The sequence below is a fragment of the Scomber japonicus genome, chromosome 7 (genome assembly GCF_027409825.1).
Source record: "Scomber japonicus isolate fScoJap1 chromosome 7, fScoJap1.pri, whole genome shotgun sequence".
Lineage (NCBI taxonomy): Eukaryota > Metazoa > Chordata > Actinopteri > Scombriformes > Scombridae > Scomber > Scomber japonicus.
In genome coordinates, this window is record NC_070584.1 from 25,300,726 (window position 1) to 25,313,959 (window position 13,234).

General features: G+C 36.4%; 1 protein-coding gene across 3 annotated transcripts in view; it reads left to right on the forward strand.

The window, feature by feature from the left end:
• The window catches only part of jak1 (Janus kinase 1), a 53,303-nt gene that overhangs the window by 657 nt on the left and 39,412 nt on the right, over positions 1-13,234 (forward strand). For 2 of the 3 annotated variants that reach the window (XM_053323124.1, XM_053323126.1), the window contains exon 1: positions 8,213-8,462. The exons of the other annotated variant lie outside the window; for it this stretch is intronic. The gene's annotated coding sequence lies outside the window, so the exon portion shown is untranslated. Of the gene's footprint in view, positions 1-8,212; positions 8,463-13,234 lie in introns of those variants that run through there. 3 annotated transcript variants of the gene reach the window in all.

Sequence of the window (13,234 nt, forward strand, 5' to 3'; positions counted from 1 at the left end):
GGCGTTTTTTTTGTTTTTGTTTTTAGAATTTATGACAGTCATAACTCATAATTAGAGAGAGAATAGCATGTCAGCTTCTGGCAAGCAAAAATGCAATGCCAGCAAGACAATGAAATAAAAATAAACCCTATTGCAACATATTTTCTGGGGAATGCCTTTATGTGAATAAGGTTTTCTTCTTCCTTCCGCCCTCTTTCTACCTTAGTCACCCCCTTAGTTACCATTTGAAGTTAGTCTTTAAGACAAAAATCTGACTCATGGGCAAATATAAAAAGTTGTTTGTCCTGCTACTGCCAAGAATTTCATGAAAAATCAGATCATCTGACTTGACTTCCAGTAAGTCTCCATGTTGAGGCTTGTCACTGGGATTTTCTAAAACAACGTCACTCATTTAAAAAAGAAGAAGAAGGAAAATGAGGCTTGTCTGAGTATAATTACACTATGGATGGTTGATTTAGCTTATTGTAAGGCCACATTTTCTTTATAAAAACTGTTTTAAATATGAAGACTCTGTAATGAATAAGATAGTTGTGTTATTACTAATTGGGTATAGTGGGCTATTTTTTGATTCCACCACTTGTTGACAGCGTTCCTCTCACGTATAGGTATAGTTCGTATGTTTTTCTTATGCTTGTGCACTCCTGGCAACAGGCGCACAGAAGCACATGAGTCGCTGTCATTCCGCACAACATTTGCGGACGGGAGGAGTACTTGTTGAGAGCCATACGGCGGCGGCAGCGCGTCCCTGAGCTGTCAAGTATTGCGCACAGCCTTCAGTCTTCAGTCAGTGGAGTAACCCACACTAATCCATCAGACAAACAACTCGGAAGATTATCCCTTTTTAGCCTAACGCAACTAATTTTTATCTCCACACCCGGAAGACTGTTTTTTAAAACCATGATCATTTTGTCACATGGCTTTGGAGAATTCAATAACAACAAAAAATGGCGACAATCACGTTGCTCTGTGTGGTCTTGCTGCGTCATTAAAAATATTCATGTAAACACGGGGAATTCAACGGGAAAATTACAGGTAAGTGATCCTAATATCTGCATCTAATACAGACAGAATGTAATTAAAAATAAATGTTTATATTTGGATCCTTCAGCATGCTGTTTGTTTTTACCCAGAAAAGGGGTGTGTATGCAATGCTGGGGCGTTAACGTTTGGCTGCACAATATTCAGTGCGAACATTGCACTTATATTTAGCCTTTAGTCGCGTTTCAAAGAGCACGTTGAGCCCCCCTAGAGCAGGTATGTATGATATTATGTAATGCCATAAATAACGGTGTTGTTTAACTTTTGTTTATTTGTAGAAAGCAGCAACAGACAGAGGCACCTTTCTTGTTTCAGTTATCGCTGTTGTCCTTGTTCCTCAGCACCAGTTTATCGAAGCCATTGATGAGTGTATTGAAACGCTCACAGTTTGAGGGCTACAAGCCATTCCATAATTATTTACATTGAGGGAATATTGCATTATGGATGTGCTTTCGTCACAGAGACGGTTATATGGTCACCGATGACAGCAAACGTTGCGTGCTACGTGTGTTTGTCCTCCGCCCTGTTTAGTTTTTTGCACATGTTGCTTTGCTATATCCACGTCTGACACGAACATTTTTGGCCAGTGCCCTGTGCAGCGGGGCTAATGGAGTTGTTTACATGAAGTGCAGAGGGCGGACTCACTGGGGAGGAGGAGGAGGAGCCGCGACGTCGGCCAGCGACGCGACCGGACTGCTGGAGAGGCTTCTCGCGCCGAGGGGGGCGGAGCCCGCGAAGAGAATCATAACAAGTCTGACGTCACTCGGCCTTGTGGTTGGTATAAAAACAATAATGATAATAATAATATTTCAGTAGTTTGTCTCCACCAGTGCTAGAGGATAGAGGGGAAATAAATCCTTGTACTACTAGCCTACTTGTTTAATGAGATGAGAACTCCAGTATACAAAATACATACTAGTTACATTTACAAAATGCACAAAAGGTGAAAAGCAAACACCCTCCTCCTCTGTCCAATGTTGTTTGCAGTCGCCAAATTCACATGCTGTAGGTCACTGAGTTCAGTTCAAGTTCCACATGTGCACGCTTGTACATTATTAACTGCTCACCCGTGTTCACAGGTAGGCAAGAGATTGCATCAATATGATTATGAACTATAAAAAAAACTGGTTAGTGAACATAATGAGTTTGATTTTCTAGCACATAAATCATATGTCGAATGGATTTTCTTTTGGCCTCACCAGAAGATAATGTTTTTAGTGCTGAATTATTTGGTGATTTAAAAAAAAGGATCATACAACTTAGTTTTGTAAGTTAACAAATACTATTGAGTATTTGATGCATTATTTTCATGCATCACCACATCCATAACACTATTTTGTTTCATCACATAATGAACAATAGAGTCATTTGCAAGAGAGAATCAATAATTGCACCACTTTGATTGGACAAATAGTGAAACCTATAATGTACGCATACAAGCCTACATTAACAGATACAATATCTTAGCCTGACTAAGTAGTATCAAGGAAACCTAGTTAAGATTTTTCTGAACAATTCCAACTTAAGAACCATTTTAACATCACCACATTTTTCCATTTTCTTCATGTTCTCACCATCTCTGAAATATACTGTCTGTAATCTATCCTTTTCACTCCCAAAGGGTTCAAATGAGCTAGTTATTTTTTACTTATCTTATATTTTCCTGCTGTAACCACTGGTCACACTGCATTGAATGTCTTCAAATAAATTGTTTGGTTGCACAACTGGCTTACTCAGTAGATTCACCTATCTATTGTATGCTACTTGAAAATGACAGAAAACAAATAAAATACTGGATGTTATACATGATTTGTATGAGATACTACTAAATAAGCTGCTATAGATGCAAAAGGAAAAAACTTTGTCTGTGTACCTGTTGATGGTTGGATGACAGATGGAGCAAAGTCTCAGACTGCTAGATTTGACGGGCTGCCCTGGTTCAGTTATCACAGTGCTGATGCTGTCCCCATCGAAGGTACAGTACTGTGATAACTGAAGGATGGCTGCCAACTTGACACTAATGCAGCGGATTGAAGCACATTCAGCGAACAAGAAAGAGGACGAAAGAGCATGCGGAGAAACGTGAGTATGTAAACAAAAAAAAAAGCTCTTTTAGATGCCTGTACTGTAAATGTGCTCTTATTTAATACATGTATATATGTGTCAGTATGTTATGCTCTGTTACAAAACTGTTTATCTGTTGTGTATTAAAGTATAGGTTACAAGAAACATTAACCTGTAATTTATTATCGTCCTCAGTAATCATGTATATATATATATTATGACAAATAAAATGATATCTTTTTTTATTTAAATGCTCATGTTCTTTTATTTGTCTGTGCTGTGGACAATTCAGTGGTCCTTAAATCAGTTTCAGCTGTGAAACTTTCAAGTATACTATAACAAAACAGGAACATTCACAAAATTAGAGTTACATCTGATATGAATTTTAAAGTTGAATTTAGCTCATTATTACATAGGTCTCTTCATAGCATGGCCTATTAAGCTTCATTAAGCATAAACCATACAAAGCAAACTTTCCACATTCCTATCCTGTCTTGTGACTTATTTATAGTCAAACCTGATGACGCTAATACAGATGAACCTTCCACCAAAACATATCCCAAAACTTTAAATAAAACTTTAAGGAAAAGATTAGTAAAGTGAAGTACAGTGTTACTTTATCAGGTTATAGGGGTGTGGATCAACATTGACCTATTGGTAGAAACAATGGCTGAAGTGCAAGATAGTCAATATGAAGGATCCACATTGTTGTCAACAGAGGGAGCTAAAATACTTATCATTGGACTAGTTTTAAGTCTACATAGGAAGTTTACAGCTCTGTCCTATTGTGTAATACTATATGAAACCATAATAATATCTATCTAAATGGCTAAAACAAATGTATTTTTCATCAGTTTATGTTATATATAGTTTAAAGATATGGCCAAATTTGGGTTTTGATAACACAAAAAGAGACACTTAATTCCTTGTTCCATTACTGTGTGATTAAACTGAACAGTTGAAGACATTACTTAACTCCAGTGACTCCGTTTTGGTATGAAATGCTAAGTCATTGTTGTTTTGGTGAGTGTCAAGGTAATTTTCAATATTTAATATCAGTATTTCACAGATCAAAGGCCATTTTTACTGTGACTGATGATGTCATTAAACTGAAATGAATCACACTTTCACAGAACACTGTTTTGAATAATACAAGCACTCTTTGAGTCATGTCTGATAAACCACAGGTCACTCTGCACCTGTCCTTAGTATGTTTGCCTCAAAGGGTACATACTGTAGCTTCTTACTGTGGAATTCCCCTCAGAGTCATGATACATATAATGTTTTTGTCTCACTCTAACCTCAAACTACTCAACTTCACTTGATTGACATGTTTTTCTGACTCACTGTGCGATATCTAGTTACATTGTGGTACAGATGTTGATTATAAAATTCTGCTTCGATCAAAAGCCAAATGAGGGTGAATTTACAGAGTTCAATGATCCTAAGCCAACGGATTTTCACACTAGTCTAATAAACTATTGTCTTTATCATGGGGAATTTCTTTTTCACTTCCTTTAATGCAAGGCTGTATGTGATAACTGGGAACCACCCACTCTGTTTGTCTTACAGAAGCCTCATGTCCGTGTTCTTTCAGTGCAGGAAGATGGTAGTTTTCCTCTTTTTTTATCAACACAGCTCCCTGTCTTTTCCCCAGGCGGTTGAAACAATAGACCAAGTCACTTACTATCAGCAGTAAGCAGCAGTGATGCCATTTTGTGCTTATAGACCAGCTGTTGTTTAGCAATCCACAGTGATGGTTGCTCAAAAAAGGGAGTGAAATAACAAATATATCTAACTAAACTTCTGTTATAGTGTTGTAACTACCAGCTCAGGAATTCAATACCTTCCTTATGATCATGAGTGATTTATAACCTGTCTATTTCACAGAGCCAGTTTTATCACAGATATGTTGTTAATAAACCATGAAGTCTGTCAATATTTACACAAAGCCACTCAGTCTCTTTATGTCTTTTGCCTGCTGTCAGTTGGGGAAATAATTTGTTTTGTGATCACCTAGAGGGTGTGCCTCACTTATTCATAATTATAATAAGGATAGAATTATATTTCTTACACACTACCTTGACTTATTTATTATAAGCTTGGTGATTTCCCTTCCCTTTTTCAAGCAAAATGTCAAACATTATCTAGTTCAAGCTTCTCAAATTTGATACTTTTAATTGTTTTTAACATCATATTAAATTGGGTTGTGGGGGATTGGACTGTTTTGCACTTTGGGCTTTAGGAAATTTAGGTACTTTTTCACTTTTTTCCAATGTTTTATAGACCAAATGATTTGGCAGAACAACCAATAATTAAAAAAATTAAATTTGCAACCCTGAAATGCAAACATTTATATATTACCAAACTTGAAACATAATCCTATAGCCTTTGATATACAGTTCTAAGCAAATGATTATTTCACCAAACCCACATTTAAGATATTGGCATCACTCTAAGTCAGCCTTTGGAGTACACTCAAAGTTTCCAGTCAACAGCCACATCCAAAAGGACAGTTATGCAAATGAGCAAGAGATGGGGACCTATCTCTGGTAATGACAAGCACAAGCTATGACTGCATATTGTGGGGTTTTGTAAACACTATCACAAGATGTTCTCTCATAGCTCAAACACAGATCTGAATGATAAAGATGAATAACAGCAGCCCTCCCTGATTTGGTGTTCACAGGTTGTGCATAACTGTATTTAAGTATATGAAATCCGTATGGGATTTACTCTAACCATAGATATAAAGACATGCTCAACTCCAATCCATACCCTCTAAGTCTTAGCTTGATTTCTTATGTCTCCTCTCTTGTTGGCCTGGTACTAAGTGGTGAAGATCAGACCTTTTGAGATGATGTTTGTCAGCTGTTGCGTTGAGAAATGTATCGATTTGCAATAGAAAAAAGGAAAGCATTGGATATCAAAGTCTCATTGAAAATCAACAGGTTTAAAGTGTTTCCTCATACAAAGATTCATATTGATATAACAGTGTTTTAAGGTTATTTTTCCTCATGAAATAAATGTAGTTAAGGTTGCCTCAGGGAAGCTTTTAAATGTTTTCTTTTTGAATTTCGTGGCCAGCTCCTTGTTGTTGTTTTTTCGCTGTTGAAATAACAGCATTACTGCTGATGATAGGGAGATGATTAACAGGTTCATTAATCAGTTAATTGGTTTGATTCATTATTGTGGAATGTGGAACATTTATATAAGAGTACTTAAGTACAATCTTGAGGCAGCCGACTTGTGCTTGACTTGATTATTTCCATTTTACAATTTTCTATAGTCCACTACATTTCAAGAGAAAATGTTGTTAAACTGAAGAAACCTTCAGTTGGAAAATAGTTGGTTTGACCACACTTAACATTTAAAACAGCACCAGTTCTCCTTGGTACTCCTGCATACAGTTCTTTAAAGTATTTGGCATATAGGTTGTTCCCGATGTTGGAGAACTTGCCACAGTTCTTCTGTGGATTTAGGCATCTCAATCACAACTGCCTCTTCATGTTATCTCAAACTGATATGATGATGTTGCGCTTAGGGCTCTGTGGGGGGCATACCATCTGTTGTAGGAATCCTTGTTCTTCCTGTTGCTAAAGACCCCTGGCTGTATGGTTGAGGTTGTTGTCATGCTGCAGGATGAATTTTGGAACAATCAAATGCCTCCCTGATGGTATTGCATTATGGATCACAATCATCAACATCTAAAGTGCCTAACTTTTCCATAGTAATGTGTATGATATATTATTTGTGATTGCCTGTCTGAGTGGTGTTCATTTTGTTAAATGTCACTGTGCATGGGCAACCAAACTACCTTTGGGTATTAACAGAGTTATCTAATCAGGATCACCCAAACAGAAGGTAAGTCCCCACTATGTAGCTGTATGAAAAGGCTTTGGTTCCAACCAGAGTCCTGCACTGGTCACGTTTTGTGAACCTGCACCCGCCTGTACCCACTTTAACGCTATTATGTAATTTTATTACAAAATAAAGGTAACTGTAATCTGTTATAGTTTAGGGGGGTTTACATCTGAGGTCAGACCTTTAATATTTTAATCAAGAGGAGGGTTTTTCCCCCTCACTTTTTCATATTTAACATGTTACTGATACATATACATTGCTGTTTTGTAATTCTTTGAAATCAATATATTTTTTACATTTTGTAAATCATGACTTGGGCTTATGTGGAACACACATGGGCTTAAATTGTGTCACAGTACCAATGCCAACTTTAGACTTTTTAAAAATGTAATATCTTTATTTTACATTCCACAATCTACATGAACTAATGAATACATTTTCAAATGAGAGATAAATCTTGCTTTAATAGAAATAACCTCCCTTATAAACCATTTCAGTATCCGTGAAAAACACCTGAACTTAAATTTTTTGGTGGGCTTAATGGGTACATTTACCCTAACAGCTGAACATATCCATTAGAATATTAGAAACATAATCAAATGTAATAAGTTACAGTACCAGTCAAAAGTTTGGACACACTTTCTCATTGATGTGAATGGGAAGCTGTGTCCAAACTTTTGACTGGTACTGTATCTTACTTTGATTAAGTTATTAAACAATAAATAAATAATAATACTACTAATAATAAAATTAATAATAATAATAATAATAATAATAATAATAATAATAACACATTTTATTCGCCAATAAAACAATAACAAACAAAACAGATAAAAGACAGTGTAAAACAGTTAATGTTTAAGTGGGGTGTGCAAGTCTGAATACGTGAGTTTTTAGCCTTGATTTGAAGAGAGGGAGAGAGTTACATTACTTATTATATTTTTAAATTATTATATTATTATATATATTTTTAAAAGTAACTAGTAATCAGTAACCATTTCCAAAGTTACCTCCCCAACCTGAACCCTGTGCAGGACTCTGGTCCCTACATACATCAGTGATCAGTGATACAGGGACAGGACATACTCACACAGTTGCAGTCCCCTGAATCCAAAAAAGGGTTAACTACGTCATCTTGAGTGACGCACCAAGCAGCCAATCAGAGGTCGGCTTCTACAGGCTGCCACTGCGTTGTTTTCGGGAAAGGGGACGAGGCTTGTCAGGAAGGGTTAGTGAAGAACAGAGGAGGACTACGACTCCGCTGAAACCTATCGAGCATCAAGAAATATAAAGGAATTAACGAACCCCCTTCCCTTTTGGATACTGGATATAGCTATTTTTAAAGTTGCTTTGTTACGGAAAGTGTTGACACCAAAGTAGACGAGAAACGACATTTTAAATCCTTGTTGAGAGGGGCTCCAACTTGGTCGAAGCGTCAAATGCTGTAACTGAAACGGAAGTGACTTGCCAGCTGTCTGTCTGGCTAAGCTTGCTAGGTAAGTAAAAAAATGACCGTTCGTGAAAAGCTCTTATGTGGCACAGTTTCTGCCTTTTTTTCTTTTACTTAAAAAAACCACATCCTCGTATCCCTTCTTCGTTGTTGGCAAGTGTGAATATCCTGTTGGGTTGTTTGCTTTGACTCCCCAATAAACTGGCTAGCAGGCTAATGCCAACCAACCACGGTAGTTCACTTGGCTTGACAGCAGTAAGATTTACATCCATGTTCACTATCACAATATACACACATAGATGCTGTGCTGATGTTAAGTGTAATTACAATCTAATCTGAAAAAAAAAATTGAATTTGCTGTGAACAAGGTAAGGCCAAAAAAAGAGAAAAAAAAGTAACCATCTTAAAACTAAGCTTTACTTATTCTAACAGAGGTTTGATTTAATTTCAAGATAAATACTAGATTATGCATTTCACAAGTATGTGTTTTGTTTTTGGGTAACTTTGTCCATATTTAATAAGACAAACTTTTTTTGCTCTACTGCCCCGACGGGAAAGTTGAGAAAGCGAAATAGTCAATTATTCTTTCATTTCTACTAAGCAAGTGTAAAAGAAAAGAGAAACCTATTCCTCATTTTGTCAGCAGGACGTTGCTCCAACATAGTAATAAATGGCTTTAAGTGAAATGGTTAGATTTGTATCATTGTTATTTTAATTGGAAATATTCACACATTTATAAAACGTCTGTTTTGATCACAGGTGTCACTGTTGTATCTTCTACCCGCAATTAGAGCTGTAACACTTAATCTATTAATTGATTAGTTGATTGACTGAAAAACATTAGTAAAGTTTTGGTAATCTCATCATAATTGTTCAAGCAAAAAACAGCATGTTTTCTTAAAAGTAAATCTAGTTGTTTTAATAACTTTGAATACCTTTTTGAGAGGTTTGATTGTTGAATATTTGAAGATGCCTCCAGGGAACTCGTCATACCGTCACTGTCAACTAAATGAGCAGATAATCATCAATCGATTAACGATGATCATCACATTAATTTAATGACCACCGTAATTAATGAGTTGATAATGTTAATAGCAGTCGTCAGCTGCTGCCCCACCCATAACGAAAATATTGCAAAAGTCCTGCCAACAAGCAGTAAAGTAGAAAAAAATATGTGCTTCCTCCTGGGCCCAACACACACACACACACACACACACACACACACACACACACACACACACACACACACACACACACACACACACACACACACACACACACACACACACACCCCTCAACCTGTAAACTCTTTGAATGTTTAAAGCATTTGAACCTATGTTTAATTGTCATTTTAATGTTTATCTTTTAAATAAAATATCATTTCTCACCCAAAATGTAAGCTTACTATTATTTAAAGGGGACATTGACATTTGAAATACTAAATGTTAAGCATAAAATGATCATGAAACTGACATAATGCAAATATAGATGAGTAATCAGATTTTTTAGATACATGATAAAGTTGAGCTTTACACCTCACTGTATGAACATGATGTTTAACATCAAAGAGCACTAGATTATCATTTATTTGACATTTCCTTCTAATAACCAAATGACCTGTGTGACGTTACTGTTACTGCTTTACAAGCCTTTTTTTCTGCCCACAGTAGTGTCATTTGAGTCTCAGGTTTTACATCTCCAACACACATGATGTAGCCATGTGTGTAGCTAAACTTTGCTGAACTGTAATGAAAACTATAACACATACATACATACATACATATTGTGCCCATGCAAAAAAAGTGTTGAATTTAAGTGAGAAGTGCCTCATCGCCAAGTTTGAATTTAGTTTGTAAAATTCAATGAAAAGTAATACTGAATTGACACTTTGATTATTTTTGTAAGGAGATTCAAATCAGGGGTAAGTAAACATGTAACTAAACAGCTAAACATTTCATAAGCCAATTTCATCAACTAATATGTATTAATCAGTAAAATGACCTGTTTATGTTGTTACAACATTAATATTCTTAATTTAGTGTTAATGTCAGTATCTAAATTCTTGATATGATTGTTGTGAATATTGGATATATTTCATTTTAATATTGAATACATATTGAATTTGATTGTTTGCCCATTTAATGAACATCATGAAGTCACTTTTGAGCAGCTCTCCTAACTTTCTTTCTGACTAAGCAACACATGTTATATCAATATACCAGTGAGGTGCTGATTAAGAATAAACACAGTAAATGTCAGTATGCTTATCTGGGTGCCGAATCCTCAACTATTACAGAAATTGAGAAAACACATCAGTATAGGATCACAGTAATAACACTAATTACATGTTTCAGTGGATATCTAGCCAGATAACCATAATTAAACATTTTATATGTTATGTACAGTATGTGTAAAACTGGTATCAGGGTACACGTTTTGAGAAACCTGGATATATTATCTGGAGTACTCCCAATAGAAACTAGTATAGTTGGGTTTATCCAGGCTGGACAAATGAGAGGCTGAGGTGAGAAGAGTAGAATCAGCATTTTTTAACATTAGTATTTATTTATCTTGATGAATAATGATTCAAATAAGTTGTTTGTGTATATTTTATATGTTTAAATTATGATACAAGCTCTTAATTTATTTGAGTCATAGCTATATTGTTATTGATTTAAATGTTAATTATTAATGAGACTGTAATTAAGCATGAGCCATGTGTAGCTCACGGATCCTCCACAATCAGCTGTGTTGAGTTCAACAGTTTTTACAGTCAAAGTAAAGATGGATTTCAAAGAGGGCTGGACAATGCTTAGGGTTGATTCATGATTTTAATAATTTTTTTTAACTTATACATATATATGTTTTAGCACAAGACAGTTCAGCAAGAATAAAAAATGACCACTTGCAAGGAAAATACAGGTCATCTGATACAGATATGGGTTTATCAGCGCTCGATGTTTCACCAAGGACACTCACTGCTCACTCTTATTAATTATTCATCTGCTGCTGTTTGTGTTTCTTGACAAGACACCAGCCTGACATCTGCAGACAGCTGGCTAGCTAGCATTAGCTATTAGGGATGGGCATTTGAATACATTTTCTTGATCGATCATCGAGAAAATTAATGATCAATTATCGATTAATCATCATTTTTTATATTAAAAATGCCATGATACGGGATGCTTATAAAAGCAGCTGAGCCAGAAGCTCTGAGCCAAACCTCTTCACATATCAATCAATAGAGCACTCTTAAACACAATTGAGCCTCTTTTAAAAACACTTCCAAAAACACAATCAAATCTAATAACAACTTAATCAAAAAACAGAATATTACTCTGGACTGACAGTCTTCGCCAAAAATATAAAGGACTCCAAAATACACCCAGATGAGCCGAGAGAGAAAGAGGGAGAGTGAGCGACAGAGATAGTGTTACTTCACAATTATGCTTATTTAACTAGAGCCTCATAAAACAACAAGAGTGACTCACCTAAAGGCTACAGTCGTGACTGTCCACTGCTAACAAAGTAAAGTAACTCCAGCTTACTGATTCTTGTTAATTAGCATGTTAGCATTTTAGCATGCTCAGGGATCAGTGAGCGCAGCCTGGTAACAGTCAGTCCCAAGCAGCTGGGATGCAGAGGCATAGTGGTGCTATCCTAGCTAGCCTGGCCAAGGTGCAGGGTTTACATTGAACTCCGTCATTTATAGTTTGAAAAGGTCCCACGCCAAACTTCACCTTGACCTGTTCATGTTTACGTTTGATATCTATGGCAGCTGGTAGGTAGCTGAGCTGTTTTCTCTCACTATGCAACACAACTTCTATTTGAAACCAGCGTTTGATCGATAAAAACTTAATGTGATTGACAACATTTTTAATGATCAATTATCGATTAATCATGCCCATGTCTATTAGCTATGCACTGGTACAGACAGACTGAATCTACACGCTTTTCAGTCGACTCCCGTTGATACTGCTTTCATAACCAGATGATGCTTTGAGAATAATAATTTAAAAAAAAGACTGTCCAGCTTACTTATAATATGAGTCCTCGTCAGAGTCATGTGACTTATGTCTATGCCTACTAGGAGGGATCAAACATACGATGATGAAATAAACATCAAAAAGGGCAGACTAACACCTCGACATCACCACAAAACACAGAAATATCCCAACTCGGTGTTTGTAGATAAATCACATTAAAAAGAACTATAAACTTGTCGTCAGTAGATCAAAAACAATATGGCAGTGGAGCACTTTGGTAGTCGAGGGGTTAAAACCCATGCCACGTAGAGACAGTGTCTCTGGAATCCGTCCACAGACTTATGCTGCAGGTCATCCCCTCTCTTTCCCTGTTTCCTGTCGGCCTCCCTGCCAGCCACTGTACTTACAAATAAAGGCAAAAACAGCCCAAAAATAAGTCTTTAAAAAAACAAACAAATGACATGACAGTGAAATTCATTAATCTCAATAGTTGGCTTTGTCATCAATGATGGAGACTCACAGGACGTCCAGGAGAGTTGGGTTGTCTGCTTTTACCCCCCCCCCCCCCCCCCCCCCCCACCCTACTTCAGTAGCTTATGAAGGGAGGGGGCAGGTTGTGTTATGAAGCCTACACCGAAGCCAAAAGTGAAGTTATATGGTTAAATAGCTGCTAGCAAGTGATCAACATAGTTAACGTCAGGTTACTTCAAGCACAGTCATTTTTGCAGCAGTGTTGAGAAGGTAGTGCTGTAAGGTAATAAAATAAAACACTTGGCCAAAATAGAGCCTCTAAAATAGACCATTAATAAAAAATCGCGATATGTACATCAAT